Source organism: Apis florea, unplaced genomic scaffold (assembly GCF_048593485.1).
Source record: "Apis florea isolate Af1SG1 unplaced genomic scaffold, ASM4859348v1 contig_2839_pilon, whole genome shotgun sequence".
In the NCBI taxonomy this organism is placed as follows: domain Eukaryota; kingdom Metazoa; phylum Arthropoda; class Insecta; order Hymenoptera; family Apidae; genus Apis; species Apis florea.
The window spans coordinates 1,270,164-1,291,038 of record NW_028256653.1 but is presented as its reverse complement, the minus strand read 5'-3'; the positions used below and the strand labels follow the sequence as shown (position 1 = coordinate 1,291,038).

Genomic DNA, 20,875 nt, shown 5'->3' with positions numbered 1-20,875 from the left:
TTAACTAGCACCGATCCCTCACGCTTAAAATAATTTCTCTGACGATTCTGTACGAATGGCGGTCTCGGTTCGATGCGTATAAATACACTCCTTTAATAAATTCTCGATCATTCGTACGTATTATTCAAATTTTGTGTCAATTTTTAAGAAATATCCGATCGATATACATTTCACTCGTGTGTCAGACGTTCGAAATGATTAAACCGTGGAAATTTAAATACACATCACAATAAAATGAATCTTCACCCTATTTTTGTAATTATTACATCTACGAGATATTATTTCCAATTCAAGTATTTCTTTATAACCATTTCACGTTAAAAATGTAACGATAAATTAAGAAAAAATTCTTCTATACGTTCGTATCTATACAATTGAAGGAATGATTTCGAAACTTTTCAATCGAAATCTCTTTAAATCCTTCCATCGAGCGCAAACAGTGATTATAAATACCATCGTCCAATCTCTCTTTTCGGATTTTATCACCGTACCTTCACTCGCCACGGTGAAAATGTCACCGGTAACAAACTTTCCTATCGTAAATACGTATTAATCTCAGAGATTACAACGCAACGAGGGCGAGAGACGATCGAACTCGGGGAGGATCGTTCGAATTCCACGAGAGGAAAATCCGACCAGTCACGCCGCTTAATCCGTAGGAGGCAATCAGTGCGACACACAGCTCGAAAGACAAATTGTGGGATATAACGAGTGGAATGGAACGAGATCGACCGTGTTCAGCAACGTGTGGGAAAAATGAACTTTCACGCGGCTTTCATTAATCCGATTCACTGATTGGCAAATCGGGTATTTTTATTCGGGCGAGAATGAAGCCTCGCGTCGAGATTAGACGAACTTAATTCCCATTTGACGACAGTAATGCCCGATCGTTCTTGCTGCTCTCTCCATTCGAATGATCCATCACTTTTTCGTTTTCTATATTTTTTTCCCCCCCTCGATTTTAATCCTCGATCGTGGCAAAATTGTATTCGAAAGAATGGCGACGAGAGAGGATTTCTTCCTCGAGATCCCAGTGAAAATTGTTGTCCGTGTATGGAAGACAGTGTTGGAATACTAGGAAAGAAAATCGAGGAAAGAAGAATATTTATATATTTTTTGATATTAAACAAATATTGTCAAATTGTTAAGACGCGTATTTCATTTATTCCAGCGTGAATTTAGGGATCAATCGTGCATGGTTCGGGATAAAATTTACGACTGGTAAATACAGATTGTGCAGAGCCACTAACCTGATCGATTTCGTTCAAACAGAATCGATAATAAGCTCCTTATACGCCCTTCATTTGCATACGTTTCGTTTGCAGTTCGCAATTCTTTCTTTTATTTCTTAATAATACGGGAGAAAGTATATGGCGGGTATGCATGCGTGCCACGATCCACGTCGTCGCTCTTTGATTATTGCAAACAAGTTCGAGAAGCGATATAAAACGGGATCGTTCCAATTGTTGAACATTCGAATCACTCCTTACCCTTTTTAGAACTTGAAATAAATAGGGTAATGGAAATTTCTCGATTTTCTTTTCTTTTCTTTTCTTTTTTTTCTTCTTCTAAATGTTTAGAAATTTAACACGGTTTACACAACATTTGTAGCTGTGCATTGTCGATAAATCGACAATGTAAATCAACGACTTACAAACGTTATTTCGACGTATATCGATTTTTATGCGCACGTATATGGCGATGTCCACACCCTTTCCTCAACGATAGACGAAGACTTAACAACATTGAGAATCTGGGATAACGTTATATTTGAATATTCTAATTCAATAAACCTATTGAATAATTTAGATATTGTACGAGAAGGAGGGAATAATTCAGGTTAATCCGATTTAACCGACCACTTTTAGCAATATTTTTACCGAAGACAAAACTATGCTGGATCATACCACGTGATAAGAAAATATTCTTAACTATCTCTCTGTAATCTCTGATAAATTCGTTTCTCGAAAGGTTAATCGATAAATCGAAGAAACTTGGGAACCGAAACGTTTTCACCATGATAATTTACACCAGGAGAGGGGAAACAACTATTGGAAAATCCGCCATTTTGCTGTTATTTCTCGTCGATATCGTCATATCGAATCGATATCGAATCATATCGAATCGATATCAAAAAAATAACGTATACGATCGTAACCTATGGCTCCAATGGCGGACGAACATTTACGACGAGCATAATTCTTATTAAATTAAGCCTCGATATGGCTTCGTTCGTTGCATTCCTGGCCGGACGATACTTTCTGATAGGTGAACATTATACATTTATTCGTCGCGTTACGCACGTCCGATCGGTACAAGTTCGGTTATCGACCGAGCTCGTAAAACGAAAATAGCGAATCGAAATAGCGCGTCCAATCGAGATTCGAGATATTGAATCTCGATCAGAGGTCGTGTTTCGTGTTCCGGGAACTCGAGTTCCCGCCCCGTCTTGGGACAGGACCGACTCGAAATCGAAATTGAAAGCGGAGCGTGCCGGTATTAATCAATTTCGCGCCTCGAATCGGATACGAGTGCTGCGCGCGCAGGTAGGAAAAGAAGAGAGAGAGAGAGAAAGAACGAAAGAGGAAGATATTTATCGAAGAAATCCCCTCGTAATTGAAAAATACATCTACTATACTGAACAAACACCCGTTCGTGTAAACTTTGTAAACGATCGAGATTTAAAACTGGATATGCCGTAGATTATAATTAGAGAATTGTACATTTCTTACATCAAATGTAAAATGATAATTCAAATATTTAATTAGAGGAAATATTTTCCGTTCAATTCTCATCGATACTGCGTTATATCGTCGTATACGATACTCCTCTCTCTCGAACAATCTCTCCCCGATCTCTCTCTTCAATCGACAATTATCTTCGAAATTAAAAGAAAAGAAAAGGGCTCGACCACTTTATAATTCTTTTTCCGTTCCGAAAAAGAAAAAAAAAAACGACAAAGATTTCTCGATGGAAAAGAAGGTGTAGAGGGGAAGGGGAAGAGAAACGGAGAGAACACGAGAGCAACACGCTTCGCCACGTTGGATTGGCTCTGTACCGGTTGATCGATTAAAAAGAAGCAGAACGAAAATGTGGCCAATGGATCGGGCGTACAAACTGTGAACGGGATAGGGCGGCGACGCGCGTTTCTTTGCCGTGGAATTTCGCTAACCTGTCGTGCAAACACGCGGCAGACCTGAGGAACGGCTATTGACTAGTCTGACCATTTTAATGGCGCCAGAAATACCGCGCGAAACGGTCACACTTGAATACATCTTACGATACTGTGTTTCCTCCTCGCTTAACGCGCGTCTTCTCGTATCGAGGGGGAGCTATTATTTTATCAGGATAGGTGGTCCGGTTATTGCCTACTTTTAACTACTGGACAACAAGAAAAGAAACTGGTCAAGTTTAATTATGTTTTTTTAAAGAAATATATTTAACATTCAAATCGTTGGAACAAGTTTTGTATCAAAAGTGTTATTTAACCAAGAAACAATGGCTAATAAGAATAAAAGTTTCATTAAATTTAATAAAAGTTCATTTAATAAGCTTAAGATAAGCTGTTAAGTTTGGAATCGATTAAAGAGTGAATTTCGTGAAAACTATCTTTTGAAGAAAATTATAAGCTTCGCGTAGGGAGACAGGATTTATTAGTTTTATTGGTTTCCTGTGTTATTTTTTTCAGAAAAAGAAAAAAACAAGACGTACATCCTAACTTGTTCAAGGAAATGAACGCTTGCCAATGAACGTTTATTTTCAATTACGTTTCTTTTTTTTTTTTTCCATAATTACGATAATTTTCGCTGAAAGGTGTAATTTTTATATAATACGTAATTACGTAATTTAGCAATCGTGTCTTCAACTCTCTGTATTTTTCGTGTCATTGTGTAATATTGTCTCTTCGAGCAAGCTCTTTTCTTCGTCTTTCGGCGTTCATGCGAATAAATTATGCAATTACGACCAGAATTTCGTGCTTGCTTCTATCCTTTTTCAACAGTTATTGTCCATTTCACGTTCAGAAAACAATGCAACGGAAAAACGTTGATTTTAACGATAAGAAATTTTGACAGTGAACATAACTTCGCTTATTTTTTTTTTTCAATTACGTCTAATTTTCAAATTACACTTGCAACGCAAACGTCCAGTTCACTTTTCGTCCAAGAGATGAAATTAAAAATTTTGCATCGTTTGATCGATGAAAATTCATTCGCTACCTCGACTTTTTCGTTTCAACGGAAGCAGCAACATTCACAAAATCGAGAATAAAATTGATCGTCGGCCGTGTCGTCGTTGCTTGATACGATTCACTGGCATCGACAAGTACGAACAAAAGAAGCGCGCGCTTTCAAAAAGAAAAAACAAAAAAAGGTTACTTTGCCCGTCGATCTAAAAATAATCAAGACACGATGTTGTTTCTCTCGAAACAACTTTTCCCCTCCGATAAAAACATTCTCGTCGAACGAAGGATGTAAAAATTGAAAAAAAAAAAAAAAAGAAAAGAAACGGGGAGCGTCATCGATCTTGACGTATCTTTTAATTCCTTCTGGCGCAATTTATTACCTCAGTCGAACTGGTTTGGAAATTGTGCGTCACCATAAATGCCGGCCTTGTCTTCGAGTTACGAAGGGTACGTCGACTCTGTTTAACGTGGAACAAAGGCAACGAGTCGGCCTATAAGGTCATTGATTAAATCTATCCGCTTAATTTCGCCTGACAACCCCCTCCTCGGCTTATCACGAGGAAGGAATGGTGTTACATTGTGTACATACGCGACTCGCGTACTAATCAGAAGAAAAATCGTTCGTGTAGAATTGAAGGAGAAGTGTTTAAACACGTACGATTCGTGATTATTATTATACGTATTATAAATATTATCATTCCTTTTTCTTTTGAAAACGTTCATTGATGAACGTTCGTGAAATTAGAAAAAACACATTCGTTAAAATTATTCGATAAAAGGTTGTTTATTGTAAAATCTGATAAGGACGAAACTCTCGTCGATGTATCGATGTATGACAGTGAATATTTGGAAACAATCTTCTTCCATGTTTTTTTTAATAATCTAATTTTAAGGAGAAGATTTAAAATTGACTCTTCGGATCTCTAGTTAAGAGAGATTCGTTGGAAATAAAATCGATTGATTGGAGGCACGATATCATCGTCTAGTATTCGATGAATTTTGTGACAATCCAACACTCTACCGTGCAAGCACGTTCGCAACTTTGGTTGGAATGTCGCTAACTGGGTATGCAAATACCCATGTCCGGTACTTGTGCATTTGTGCCATGTGAGTGCCATTTAATGGCATTACAAACTTGAAACCCGGCTTCGAATGCACGCATTTCGTTTCTTCTTTTTTTATTTATATATCTCGATTTATTTATAGCGTTACACGTTTCATCATTAATAATTATTCTCGAACCTTGCCAACGATCCGGATCGTAATCCAAGTAACGTCCCAATCCAATTTTTCATACAATTAATCTCATATAATACTGATTTAACTCGATCAACTCTTGATGAACTACCTAATCTACGAATAATGAATTAAAAAAAAAAACAACGTGTACTTCAACAAGCGTGACAGATCCCATTATCCCTTCCTTCTCGAATTTTATTTCGAAGAAATAATTATCGATACTCAAAGATTTATAACGGATCCAATCAACCCGAGTTGAAAAAGTTAAGCTACCTAAAGATTTCGAGTAAAGTAATTTATTCTTTGTTCTCAACCAATTTAATTTTGCCCGCCCCTGTTTTATTCATCAAACCCTTTTCACAACATTCAAAACCTCGTAAAGTGGTGTACGATTAATAAGCTTTTGCACAATTAACCCTTTGCACACACATTTACACATTGGTAAATACACGTATAGTATAATAGAATTACATTCTAGGGACTTTTGTTACCTCGATTGGCAACTCCTCTTAAATATAAGCACTCAACGCAAAGGGTAATAATTAAAATTGGTAATCGAGTCACGGAGAGAATAAAAAAAGAAACGAGACGAGGGAAACGAATTTCGGGTTTGGAAGCACGCGACCCTTGCAACGGTCCCGGAGAGGAGAGATTTTTTTAAAGCAGCGGAACGATTCAAAGAAGTCGTCCTTCACGGTGCGTTGACGCACCAGAACCTGGTGTGCGACCTAGAGCACTACCTAGAAAACTGAATTCGTCGGGTTGGAAACGCGGAACAAGGTGAAAGGCGCCCCGCTGCGTGCGCCAGGGGTCACCACCCTGCTGCGTGTCCACCACGTGTGTGCACACAAATATCGTTGTTGTTGTTGTTGTTGCTCGACGCCGCCTCCATTTCCTCGACACGAATTGTTCCCCTCGATATTTCATTAATGCACGAGTTAATTGTAGATCATATTGCAACGATTTTAATAAATTTCAACGGATTCAAATTTTTGCAATATTTAATTATAATGATATTCACAATTTTTCCGATGGTTTGTAAGTAAGTCTTTTGTAATTTATTGACGAATTACGTGATGATGATTAGATTAAAAAATTTAAGAGCTTAAGAGGTGTTCCAATCTGAAATTGAAATGAATTTTAAATAATTCTTTCGAAATTATTATATGTATAATGAATTGAAAGTAGAAAATATCTTGTCTCGGATTGTTATATACCGATCTTTGACAATTCCATCGTAAAGATATGGATAATCGCGAATATATCGTGAAACAACGCCTAACTCGATAATGAAACGGAGAGTTCGATCCACGCTGGAGCGAATTTCACTCGATAGAAAATAATCGATATTGCTTAAATAAGTTTCGAGCATTACGATATGTTGAGTACGCGCTTATCGCTCTGCACGAGCGTGAAATAATTCGCAATCATAATGGATTAATAAACGACATTTTGCACCGCTCGATTTAGTCACAATTTCTATTGCAACGATTTCTGTCGCTACAATAATATAGCCGTAAGTAATGGTCGATTGTCGATCCATTTAAACGAAGAATTTTAGATCTGCGAGATAAGAAACGAACAGTTGGTGCGAATTGTCTGGAATTAATTTAACGGATATATGTATAAATTCACTGGAAACTTTAGTAAAAATTGAGAGAATTTTAGATAAAATGAAATTGAAGAAATTAAAAAATTATAAAATTTTTCAACGTTTAATATTTAATAAAAAAAAAAATATATCCAAAGATTGAAGAAATTTTTCACAATAATCAATTAATTAATTTATAACAATTACGAAAGAATACGATATTCTTGCAAGGAGAAGAGAGAAACACGTCCGTTCTGCTCCGTGTGTGGCGCACGACTCCGTTAAATCTATATTTTGATCGATCAATAACAATCGATCAAAATTCGTTTTTCGCCGCTGTTTATATGCCACGACCGCTTCGCGGCTCGTCGAAACTCGATATTACTCGTTCGATTAACAAATTAATTATTCATTTCCTTCATTTTGAAAATATTTTCCTTTTTTTCTTCTTTTCCTTCTTTTTTTCGTGCACAAGTTTTTCCATCCTCGTTCAAACATCCCTCGTTTCTAGAACCGGCCAATTTCACCCGGCTAATATTTACACATTCGAAGTAATTTATTACACGAAGTTTACCGGGGTTGAAGAAATTGTTTCGTTCGTTTGTTTTGAAAACGGCGAATTTCGAGAACAGTGTGTGACAGTGTTGCATAACGCAACGTGACTCGAATTCCTTATACATCCATGCGTTGCTCTTGGAGGGACCACTTGAGATTTTGAACGGTGTTAAACCCTAGTTTTCAAAATAACGGTGTGTGGATTGCATTCAAACGTTCTCCTCCCTTTTTCTTTTTTTTTTTTTTTTTTCTCTCTCTGTCTCGTCGACTGAGAGATTTACATGGCAACTCGTAAGATCGTGATCCCCACATTTCTTTCATTCTCGAACACGTGGTTTTGTACTTACGAGCTACTGTTTGAAAAAAATGTTTAAAAATAAGGATTATCTATATTATATTCGCAGTTTAATCGTTGTTAAGGAGCAGCGTTCAGAAATGATTAATTTTAATCAGAAATCTTTAGTTACTTTTATATTCTATATTACGTTCAATTATAATACGTCTTTTTAATTTTAGATTCGCGAGAAATTCGTGGTAAATTTATCGATAAGATCCATCTTGCAGAATTCATCGTTATGGGTAATATTTATTATTACAGTTATTATATCCATAAATACTATCGTTACACTGAACTATATAACTATTTAATTATTATTGTTCGATGAACATATTACGAATTTTATTTATGATATCGTTTATTACGAATATCCCTTATATAGGCTATCTAATTTTTTCTAATCAAACAAAACATATCCCATTTTGATGAAAATTGCTTGGAATTGCGATAACGCAAATGATTGATAATTTTATTCGAAAGAATAAAATTTCGCGAATTAATTAAAAGCTGATAGATGTAATAGAAAATTTGAATTATTGATTTGAAAAATTGAATGTTTCAGGTGGCAGTGACTCACTTGGTCAAAGTTCGATCATACTCGGAGGTATCGCGTAAGTATTACCTGTATTTCTCAATATATAAACACTTATGTACGAATATCAGTTGGAATTTTTCTTGTATAAATAGTTGGCAGCTATATTTACTTTCCTTAATAGCATTCCAAAAAATCGTTAACGGGAGGAGGACAATTTTCATTTAGAAAGATACATCCAAACGAATACCTGTTGAAATATCTCTTGAAAGAATGAATCCATTTATGTTTCATTTCTTCATTCATAAAAATATCGCGTGATTTGCATAAACATCTGTCCAACAAATTCCAAGAAAAGAAGAATTTTGAAAACGTTTCGCAACGAGTTGATTCGATCGAATCACGACGTTCGATTAAGAAAAAAAGTACACGCGATGACACAAGTGCGTTCCTTTTTTTTTTTTTTTTTCTTTGGAAGACAAGAAAGCAGATTCTTTTTCGTACAGACGATCCCTCTTTCTCGCGATAGTGAAAGCAGCATTTTTGTCGAGGGATATCGAAATATCGTGTGGAATTAAACGGCCCATTAATTAGTAGGCAAATTAAGGGTAAACATTTGAAAATCGTTGGAATTTTTTTCATTCTTCTTCTCCTCCTTTTTTTTTTTTTTCAAGGGCCCACACGTGTGATGTCTGCATGTCATTCTAAACTCACCAACACGCTCAGACACACGTACGAACACACGTGAATAACGCGGCTGTGTTACCACTTAACACACATTTTTCATAAGTCGTGCCCCACCACCGGTGATTTATATAAATTCCCTTAATGAACCTGGTCGAAGAACGAACCTGGTGGTGTGGACGCTCGAAGCTTTTTTTTTTTTTCCTTTTTCCAACTTCTCCCCCCCCCCCCCTGAATAAGATATCACGTTTTTTTTTCCTTCTATCTTTTTGTCTTTTCTCTCTCTTTCCATTTTTTCTTCGCGAGAATCAGAAGGTGAGTTATTGTGACAGAGGTAATTTCGAGGGCGCGCTTTCTCGACGAATTTTTGAATTAATGTTTTCGCGTGATGTAAACTGGATGCAGATGTCGATAGAGAAAGGGACGATTTATATGTTACAGATTTTGGATCGTCGCACGCGCTTCACCATCATCGATTTATACTCGAATTTATGAGATAAAAATTTAACAGTTTTCAATTGTTGTATCCTTTGATGTCGAAACGATCGAAGTTTATTGTATTTTATTTGGATTCAATTTTTATGATCGAATCATAAATGGTAATCTGTCTGCTTCTACAAGATTTATGATTTATTTTTCAATTTCCACCTTTTCTGAAATTTTTACACATAAATTCGTTTTTGGAGTCGTTTTGGCAGATATAATTTATTATTCGTTCGATCGCGTCGCGAAATCAAAACAGGCGCGTGATCCACGATGAAAATTAGTTCCAGTTTTTGGCTTTGACCCCGAGAAATTCTTGGCACCGCGCGAGAAACGGGCTCGTCGAGACTTTTAAAATTTTTGCAGGGGAAAAAAATCGAATCACGATTGTTGATTCTTCTTGGTTATTGAAATTTTACCGTGTCAAATTCTTGCCAACGGATAAATAACGCCGGGGGAAAGAGTTGACGAGCATTGAGCAATGAAGAGCGGTAAATTTTCTATTTTCTTACGATCAAGACGGATAATATACTTTCTAAGAAAACTTTCTTTTTCTCTCGCGATTTATTCCGTGTCTATTGTTAATTTATCGTTCTGCGCGTCTTGTTTTTTTTTTTTTTTTTCTCTCTCTCTCCATAGACATCTTTTCTCCACAACGTGATGCATGTATCAATATGCGTAATAAACATGTTATTGTTTCTTCCCCGTTATACTCGTTATTAAAACGTTTCAACATGGAATATTAAGAAAGTTTTACAAACGGAGAAAATAAAATTGATTCGAGGAAGAGTTTGGAAGAGTTAATATTTAATTCGTATTTGTAACGAGCAGAATTTTCGAAAAATTTTTGAAAGAACCATCCGTGTCGAAATCCAAAAGTATCTCGATATTAATAAGGAAAAAAAGAAAAATAATAAATATCGATCGAAAGGAATATTAAAATAATCCAAATGATTCTTCCATAAATTTTGTCAAGAACGAAAAAAATTGTTTCCATAATAAAACATTATTGAATTTCATTCTACATTTCGCATCACACACACACACACACACACATACACGCGTGCTATTTATTCGCATAAAATAAAGAAGCGTTGATGTATAAATCTTCTTCAATAGTTTTTTTTAAAAGCGACGGCGCTGTTTACCTCGAAGACGAAGCATCCCTAGAAATTTCCCCTCTGAAGCATGGCAGCAGCGCGAATCGTGTGTTCGTGACACGAAATGGGATCAATTAGGGACGCTTCTTCCCGCCAGATACAAAGGGCAGGGGGGAGAGGCGGTTGTTCTTTCTTTTTTTGTCTTTTATCTCCTTTCGCGAATTTCGCCTCACGCCTCTCACCGCCCACAATCCTGTCAGAACTGTCAGTGTTTCGTGTGTCGGTCGGCTTGCTTGTTTTAATCACCGCCCTCCTCGTCCTCTTCGTCCCCCCCCCCTCGGTCTTTTTTTTTCCTTTTCTTTCCTTCTCGCATTTTTTCACCCCTCCTCAACGCGGGTTTGATGGAAGTAATTAGTATGTTCCCTATGAAATTAGCGCGGATCCTTTACATTAACGTCACGAGTTATTATCGTAAAGAGAGTTAGAGAATTTGCGTGAAAAAGAATTTTGGATCGAATTTGATTCAATTTTTACGGAACGATTTTAAAAATTAATTATCATCGCTTTTTAATATTTTGATCGACTCTTCGAGAACTTTAGAGCTTTAGGGGGAAAAGGCACATATTGCACAGAAATTTTTTTTCTTATTTAAATTTAACAAAATTGGTTTATTTCGATAAAGAAGCAAAATAATAAAGAGGAAACGCAAGAATGCATTAATAGTCATTAAGAAATTTTGAATAATCCCATTTTGCCATACGAATAATATTTGTTATAACACATCCTTTTCTGTTAGTGAAATTACTAGTTACTTTAATAGACTAATTTAAAAACCTGTAGCACCAATTTTTCAAGAACGGTACGAAAAAATATCCCATTTTTACTCTTCCATGCTAGAAATACCAATTGAAAAACATTTATTTAAATTTAGCGCCAACTCTCATCAAATTCTCTCACATGCTATCACGTGATACGAGAAGTTAATCCGTTCTTTTCAACGTCATAATGATTAAATCGCAAGATATACAATAAATACGGCAACCTCCTATACTCTGACCTCTAAAAGAATCGTAAAAAAAAAAAAAAAAAATATCCTAATTAAAAATTCCAAGTATCGTTCAAGTATCGTTTCGAGGAACGATGGGCGGAGGCTGGCTCAAACTTAAAAACGCGTTGAGAACTCGTATGTGTGCCACTTCCGCAAATTTCCGTGTATTTCTTTCGCAACTCCACCACGTTTGACAATGTTATTAACTGGCCTCGTTTAAACCGCATTCAACGCGGATTTAAGCGATGGTTTTGTGACACCTTTCTATTTAGGCGATTCACATTTCACAGAAATTACGAACGGAACGAATTCTTCAATCCTTCCTCTTTTAACTTTTCCCCCTTAGACGCTGTTACATTTCGTCCCACGCGTTATTAAAATAATCTCGGGTCTCATTTTTTTACGGGAGATATTTTTCTTTCGAAATAAATGTCGAATCGTGAAACTTTTTTTTCTTCCCTTTATAATCGAATAATTATCACGTACGATAATTATTTTAATTAAGCAAACGAAGGATGAATAATTCATCATTGCTGCAAGGAGGATATCAAGGATGAGAAAATGTGTCGTGAAACGTGTCATTCACATTTCTGCGTTCACAACATTTCGAAACGAAAGATAAACATATCGAATTTTTATTACTCCACACACTATCCTCTCTTTTAATCTTTTCCTTTCCGATTCTACGCGATGTAATAAATCCCCCTTCCCCTAAAAAATTATCGACACGCGATAAATTCGACAATTGACAAATTTCACGAAACAGACATATTACATAAAGTCTCTCCCTTGAATTTTTGCTCGAATTAATCGTATCTTCTCTCCTTCACGATTTCATTTCTCTCGTCGTAATTAAATTCGACAAAATCTTATTAACCCTTTACGCTACATTTTATACATTTTATTTAATAAATATACGCGTATAATTACGTTCTAGGGACTTTCTTCTTTTCGTTAGTTTCGACTAGGCAACCTTTTTCAAATATAAATCCCACTCGAAAGCTAATCCTTGGAACGAAAGAGAGGGAGAGAGGAGAGGGTTGGCCAGCTCGAGAAACAATGGGCCCTGGAAGGTAAACACGAAACGACGGAGCCCGTTTCCTACTCGTCCCGAATCTTTGTTCGGCCGGTTCACTTTTTCTCGAGATCACTCCTCTCCTCGGAGAATACATACACACGTAATTGCTGTGAGAAAAAGAAGAACCCGTCCCGACCACCGGCCAGGTTAGCGCCACTCGAGGGCCCCCGACACCAACAGATATCTTAACCCTTTCCAAGGGTTGTCCGTTTGCTTAGGCGGCCGATCCTTTGTTTCTACGTATCTCTTGCTGCGTGGAGGGATGCGCCTTATCTTCGAATCACCTGCTCGAAAGGATACACGAGCGAGGATGAAGAGCGAAGCTGGAATTTCTTTTCGAAACGTGAGAACGATAAATAATCGAGGCGAGAGATCGATTCGATCCTTTTTCTTCTTCGAGCGTAATTTGATTGTTGAAAGTTTGATCGTGCAAATGTGATCTTCCAGACGAGAGAAATGGTGAAATGAGGATTATTCGCCTCGTGTTGCAAATGCTTAGTTAAAGTAATTGAAAATTTGAGCCAAGAATAGCTCGGAGAAAATAATTTTACTTAGCCCTTTGCACTCGTATTTATATTTAAGAAGGATCAACTCTAATCAACTTGGAATTTTTTGTTCATATTATGGGGAATATATTATAAGTTAATCATCGTATATAAAATAAACTTTATCTCAATCCTATATAATATGTGTTGTATTATAATATATATCTTTTATTGATTTATTTTACACACAATTAACCAGAAACTGAAAGGAAGCATTGATCAACAAGAATCCCTAGAATGTAATACTAACGTAAATATATATATATATATTTATTTATAACAATAAAATATAAAATAGCTAGTGCAAAATGTTCCAGAAAAGCGAGAAGTTAATATAAAGAATCAATTATTACACAAACAACCCGAATACGAATAAATATACGAATAACACAATCTTTTTTTCGTCGTATAACGAAACATCGTGCAAATTGAAAAAGTGCCATAATTAAAAAAAGGAAGGAAAATATATTTATATATTTTCGAATCGAATCTTAAGAATTATCAGAAGGATCGACAATCGAGCTCTTTATTATTTACACAAACGGATCCTAGACCAGATTAGATAGTGTCAATCAACCGAAATCCAATTCCATCCGCTCATTGCGCCGCCCACGCCTGAGAAAAATAACATTCTTCTTCCTCGCGACGGCGGGGGTGGCCTTTCGATAAATATTATTGAAACAGCCGTGTGTGACGCTCCGCAGATCGCTCGAGTTTTATATATATATATATATTTTTTTTTCTTCATCATTCGTTTTACCACGAATCGCGAAGGATTTCGTAGGTGGCGATGACGCACGGCATCATCGATACGTAATAAGAACGCTTGGGTTCTGGTGACGTTGAAGCGCGGTATAATGTACGAGCGGCCGCATTATCCGAAGAGCGGCTGGCTGACCGTGATCCACGATCTAAAACTATTGTGGAGACTATTGTTGTTGGATCGATCGAAGAAAGAGGACTTCGAGGGTTTGGAAAATATACAAGAATCTCATCGTCGAATCGATTCTTTGCGAGAACGGTAAGTGGGAAGGTTGTTTGAAAAAGTTTATATGGAAGTACAACAAACATTTGCTGTTGGTAATTGTTTGGTGCTGATGGTAAAAACTATTCTTGTATTTTCCTTGTATTTCGTTTGTGAAATTTCTAAGGCAGTACAATGTTCGTGACATTTTGACCAAACTTTTAGAATTTCCACAATTTTATAATTCAGTCTAATATCCGTCCAAAAGAGTCAGAATTAGGGTTTATAGTTAAAAATTCAATATACCCTGTGATTATTTCTAAAACAAAGAAAAAAGTTTTAAGAACAATAATAAGAAAAAAAATTAAACCTCTGCCTGAGTGAATTTTAATAAATCGGAAATTCGTGGTGTCGTTAAACGATTGGCAAATGTTTCACTCGATCCGTCAATGTCTCTGCGTGGTAATGCACGATCGAAGTAAATGAACGGATTATAAAGCGACGAGGAGAGGAGAGGAGGAGGGCTCGGTTCATGGCGCTGAGTGTCAAGGAGTGTGACAGGAACGTGTGACAGTGGTCGAAGAGAACGATTCTTATTATTAGCCGGCATCCCCCTGTCTCGCTTATTGATTTACTTCGGCTGTCACTGCCACGATAAGCGGTAATGCATTGCCACGCGGTGGGCTCGATACAAATATATCCCGTGACACGTCTAATGGCAATTTGTATTCAACCCCTTCAATGCTCGACAATTTTTCTTTTTCTCTCTTTTTTTTTTTTGTTCTTTTCTTGGATAAAAAAATTCGTGGAGAAAGTATATAAAGTGTCTTTCAGTGAAGTATTGTACATTCTCGAAAATCCTCTGCTAATTATTTTCTCCCGAAATTGGCGATATAAATATTAATTACGTGATTTTACGCGTAATTATTAATGTGAAATTAATGATATTTTATTTGTAATACGAATAATTTGTCTTGAAACTTTTATTCACAATGATATTACCTTCGTGAGCAGCGACTTGAACAGAAGTTTCTTTTCAAAAAAAGTACTTCTTAATGTCCTTTTGAAATTGTTCTTCTAATACTGAGAATAACACTGTGAAAATTACGTGGACAATGACGTTTTCAAAAGTAGATCAGATCCATTAATCCAGTTTAGAGATTTATTTCCAATAAATCGCGTGCCTTTAATCGATTAGATTCTTTTCTCCAGCGTAAGATAACATTAGAAATGTTTCTTGAGAAACGTTTCAATCGAATCACTCGCTGTCAAATCGTATTTAACTTATTCTTCGTTCTGCACGGCACGCGTTAAGTCTTGACATTTTATATAGTGGCGCCGTCGTTTCATAGTGGCAACGTGTTGTTACTCGCGATCGTTGCTTAATTGTCACTATTCGATAATCACGCGAGAATAAAATTAATTGTTAATGCATGCAAAATTGAAGAAACAATTGATTCGCGGCTGCTTTCATCTAAAAAAAATTTAAAGGCTAACAATGAGAATTCTTTTCTTTATTATAATGTATTTTATTATTATATAATGTAACGAGTTATATTGCATTTTCATTGCTAGTTACTTTTTATTATAACCTAGTTACTTACGATCTTATCATCCGTCGATAAGAAATTTCATTCGCAAATTTTTTTATATTTTTTTACTTTTCAACTTTACATAAACTTATTCGAAAAAGAACGGGGCGAACTGTTATTTTTGATTTTCCAAGTTATTCGTGTCAGAAAAGTAGAAATAAATTCGCAAATTCATCTAAACGTCTCTCTATCAAAAGTTTCGCAATTACATTTTGTGAATCGAAAAAATTAGATTTCGATAATTTAAGAAAAAAAAAATTAAAATATATACGTCTCCATGATGATATTGAATCTAAAACAACTCCTACGATTTCTGATTTCTTCGTGGACTCCCCTCATCGCCGATTTAATTATTTAAATTATTCGCCGTATCAAACTTGGAACAAAATCGAACGATTTGCAGATTTCACGCGATCACCATGTGTGTCTAATAGCTTCTAATAAACGTCGAGAGGCCGATTTCATTTCGATCCAATCAGACATGCCAAGTAATTTCAAAGTTTGGTAGAATATATTTAAACATTCTAAAACGTGTTTTAAGACTAAATCAATCGACTGTGTATATACAGTTAATTCCGAAAAATATCTTGAAAATCTTCTGGCTGTTTTAACATTTTTGATCTTTGACACGTGATCTCTTTTTTATTCCCTTCTTTAATAAACATTTAGGTCATGATTCTGAAACGAAGCGATAAATATTCATAAATATCTCTATCGATATTTAAAAATTATTTAAAAAAGTAAAAAATTTCTTTTCCTTTATACTACTCCTACTAGAAATGTTTATGCAAATTCATTGTTTTTTGTTATCTACGTAATTAAAAACATGAAACTTGAAAAGACAGATTTGTCTCGATCTCTTTTAACCCATCCAATGGAAAGATTTATTTTCAAGATAATTTATCTATTACCAACGTACTATAAATTTCCATAAGATGAATAAAGAACGGATCAAGTTTTTCTCCACGCGTATTCAATTCTAAATAAAAAATTACTTTACTCAGAAATTATTTAAAACAATATATAAGCCGGTTTCTCTCCTTCAATAATGAATGCCGCATTCTGACAACTAATCCAATTCCAATTTCGCATATCCAATAATATTTAAATATTACTTTTGATATTATGACTGTAACCCAATTAGTTTCCATGTTGATCTCGAAAAAAAAAATATATATTTCTATTACCACGATCTCGATTAACACTTGCAAAAGTGTCGTTTATTACTATTATTTAAAACTATTCCTCCCCTCCCCTTAATATTTGTCGCCCCTGATGAAAAATATGAGTTTTCACTTTGGATTGGTATTGGCCAATATTCCACGATAACATAGAATCAGATCGTTGTATATTTTCAGAGGTCTATATCCAGAATCGATTTACCTATTTTATACTACGAATTCGCGTAAGATGCAGATACGATCTTTCGCTCGATTTCGATATTCCTTTTTTTTTCACTCGACAACACTCGAATATATCGCGTTTAGATCAGAAGGAAAGTTGCGCGTTTTTCAAACTGGTCAAATAAAGAATTTCCATTTGATAGATTCGGTTTGTAACGATGTAATATCCCTTGTTTTATATCAAGTATATATTAGATGTGAAAAATATATCTCGATTCGAGCTTTCAATTGCACATGGGAGGAGGAGATGCAACGGATTCTGAAAGAGAAGATGTTAATGAGTGAATGTAAGAACGCAACGAATAAATGATTTAACAAAAGTTATCGAAGTTATAATAATAATGTTATTTAAGTAATAGATTAGTTAGCATTACGCGAGGAATTGTACGGAAAAATTCGATATATTTACGTGTGTAGTTATATAAATATGTTTGCAATACAATTTTTCGATATAAAATATCGAAAATGTTAATGTTTTGTCGAGACGATGCAAGATTGTTCGATAATGGAACACGAAATATATCAGTTTTAACGTTAAATTGATTATAAAATTGAAATGACGGGACTAGATTATTTCAAAATCGCCATTACTTTCTCCCAAAACCAATCAAAACATCGAAGTGTAAACGTTGCTAATTTTAAAGAGAGCTATGTATTTCGTATAACTATAATAGAAATAGGTTGAAAATTTCTAGGATATGAATCATCGTGTCGTTTGTTGATATCGACGGAATTAACTTTCGAACGATATTATTTTCAGCAGTGGTTTCAGATGTAAACTGTATTCCATCGAGTTCGTATTAAGTTCGTATCTCTGTTTACATTATTGAAGGAATTTTAAAAATAAACCTGTTGTCGTATTGTTAAGGAGAAGATACACGTAATATTTTACGTATATTAAATCGATACCGATAGATTTTCGATCAAATTTGAAAAACAGATTTTAGAATTATTTTAAAAAAAAATTTTATTTTTAGTAATCACTCGAGTTAATATCAATCTATAATCTAATAATCTCTTTTTATTGAATTCACTTTAATTAATTCAACGTTAATCTCCATCACTATCTCTGTAAAAACCTTTTTCTAAAAATTTATTCAATTTATTCTCCTAACTCTAAAATATGCACAATTTATTTCACATTAACACACGATATTATTATTAATATTAATATTAATATACAATTAACATCTGTTTTTTCTCGACTAAATTAATAATATATCGATTAATTTCATAGCTTTCACGGTTAATCATCCAAAACGCATTAGTTCTACTTAATTATCACGTTGCTACATCACCCACGTAGTTAATAAAACCAACTTACGATTGCTTACATTGTAAATAAACTGTCAGGCTGTCGATTTATGGCCGGCCAAACCGTGAATATCTTTCCATTTCTAAATATACATATTACTTTGTAATACCGCGTTACTTTGTAGCCAAGATGTGACGTGAACTCGCGGTGATTCTGTCGCGAATTAAAAATCGTAGAAGAAATCGAATGGCGAATGAACAAAGCGGACGAATTTTTAAGGGAGCGGCCATTTTTAAGTCAAAACCTATTCTCAACGCACTTATCGTTCTCCTCGTTCAATTTAATCCTATTTAATAGCACGCGCTGAATCGTTTCGTTATATGTACTTTGAAGATTTCATTTTTTTTTCTCAATTTTAATCCTTTGATGATTAAGAGATTTTTCGAAATGAATGTTGGTACGTATGAATTATGGTTACGTATGCAGGATCAATAATGCAGAGCAAAGTGTGGAAAACAAAGAAATTATATCGATCCAATGATCTAACAAAATGTAGGAAAGCTTTAAATGTCTCAAATGTTTTGTCTTCCATTCCTTTTTAGAAAACTCGTGCGATTGAAATAATTTGTAAATGCAAATGGAATGAAAGGATAGAAAGAATTTCGCGGGAATTTTGAAATAGTCAAAACTGTTTATCTGAAGTGTTATAAATATTTAACTTTTGGAAAAATGTTATAAATTCTTTCAAGATGATATTAATCATATAAATAATATTTATACATATACATATACATATCATATTATCATACGATAAAATTGTATCATTATTGATATATCCAATCAATAACATTTACTCCTAATCATAATCATAATAATTTTAACGAAGGCTCGTCGAATGGAAGACACACAAGCAAATGATAATTTCTTTATTAGGAGGGGCATGTTTAGATTATTTATTATATGTTAGATGATCTTAATTAATTTTACATCGTTTACATCGTCAACAGCAATTATTAAATGATCCTCGTTTTTCAAACTGGTTCCAACGATAACGCTTCACCTGTCGTAATTGCGAGTAATAATAAATAATTCACTGCTAGATTTTATTATGTTTAACTCAATTCTTCTTATATAAATTGTAGTAGACGTAGCGAAATTAAAAGATAATGTGTGAAAAATCATTAAATAACACCTAAGATAATAGCAGAATATTATCGATACAGATCTACGTAGAACACTGATTGAAATTAACATTTTTCTATTATGCTGCCTTTTAACCTTGAAATTACTTGAATCGAATCGAATATCGTATCTGTGTTATTATCACCTTATCTTATTTAGATAATAAAATCATTAATTACTTATCTGACAAATCAATGCAGTATTAAACAAAAAATATATATATATAAGGTATAAAAGAATTTTCAAATGTCTAATTTTCTATTTGCATATGCATTCAATAATCAATTTTCAATTAACCGATAATTGACATATTTTTGGGATACCATAATTTTGGATTTCGTTGCATTTTTACAATTGCACATATCAAAAGTTATCTGCAGAAATTTTAGTGCTGCATTGAATTTGTTAAACGAATAAAAGGTATTCTATGATTGCTTCCAAAGTAACAAGATAATAACAGAATGCAGCAACGTGTTCAATATTCATTATATTATGTTATTTGCTTTTTGCTTTTTTTCAAGACTATAAGAAAAGTATATAATTTCGCATTAAGTTTTCATAAAATCTTAAAATTTGTCGATATCGATTATACTTTACAATTTTGTTGCTTATACGACATTTAATTAAAACGTGATATTATGATTGCATCGACATCATTACAAACATGAAAATATAACAATATTGTAACACAATATTTAAATTCCTAACCTAGCTACATTGAAATCATGTTGAAGTAATTTATGCAACTTATCTATTATGGAAATTGGATTTAGCGATTTCCATAATGATCTCTAATGGATTTTGCTTTAAATCGGAATATTACAGGAGATCTTATATTTATGATGTTGCAAATAATCATGATATTTTTCTCGACTATTTTTTTCTTTTGAATAATTTCGATTTATCCTTTTATTTCAATCTACATAAATTAATAATAAATTAAACCTTACGATACGGGATTAGGAATAGTTGATTATTTACAATCAAATTATCTCGTTTTACAGTACGTATCATCCCGGTAAAATATTTTATGCGATACTCTTTCCTATTCTCGATAATATTGAGGTTAGGTAATTAAAGCTTTACAGCGAACTCGTAGGTTTG

General features: G+C 34.4%; 1 protein-coding gene across 1 annotated transcript in view; it reads left to right on the top strand.

Annotated features, from left to right (window-relative positions):
- The window catches only part of LOC100863335 (uncharacterized), a 106,639-nt gene that overhangs the window by 32,779 nt on the left and 52,985 nt on the right, over positions 1 to 20,875 (top strand). Inside the window, exon 2 of the mRNA XM_012486763.3 lies at positions 8,468 to 8,516. The gene's annotated coding sequence lies outside the window, so the exon portion shown is untranslated. The remainder of the gene's footprint in view (positions 1 to 8,467; positions 8,517 to 20,875) is intronic.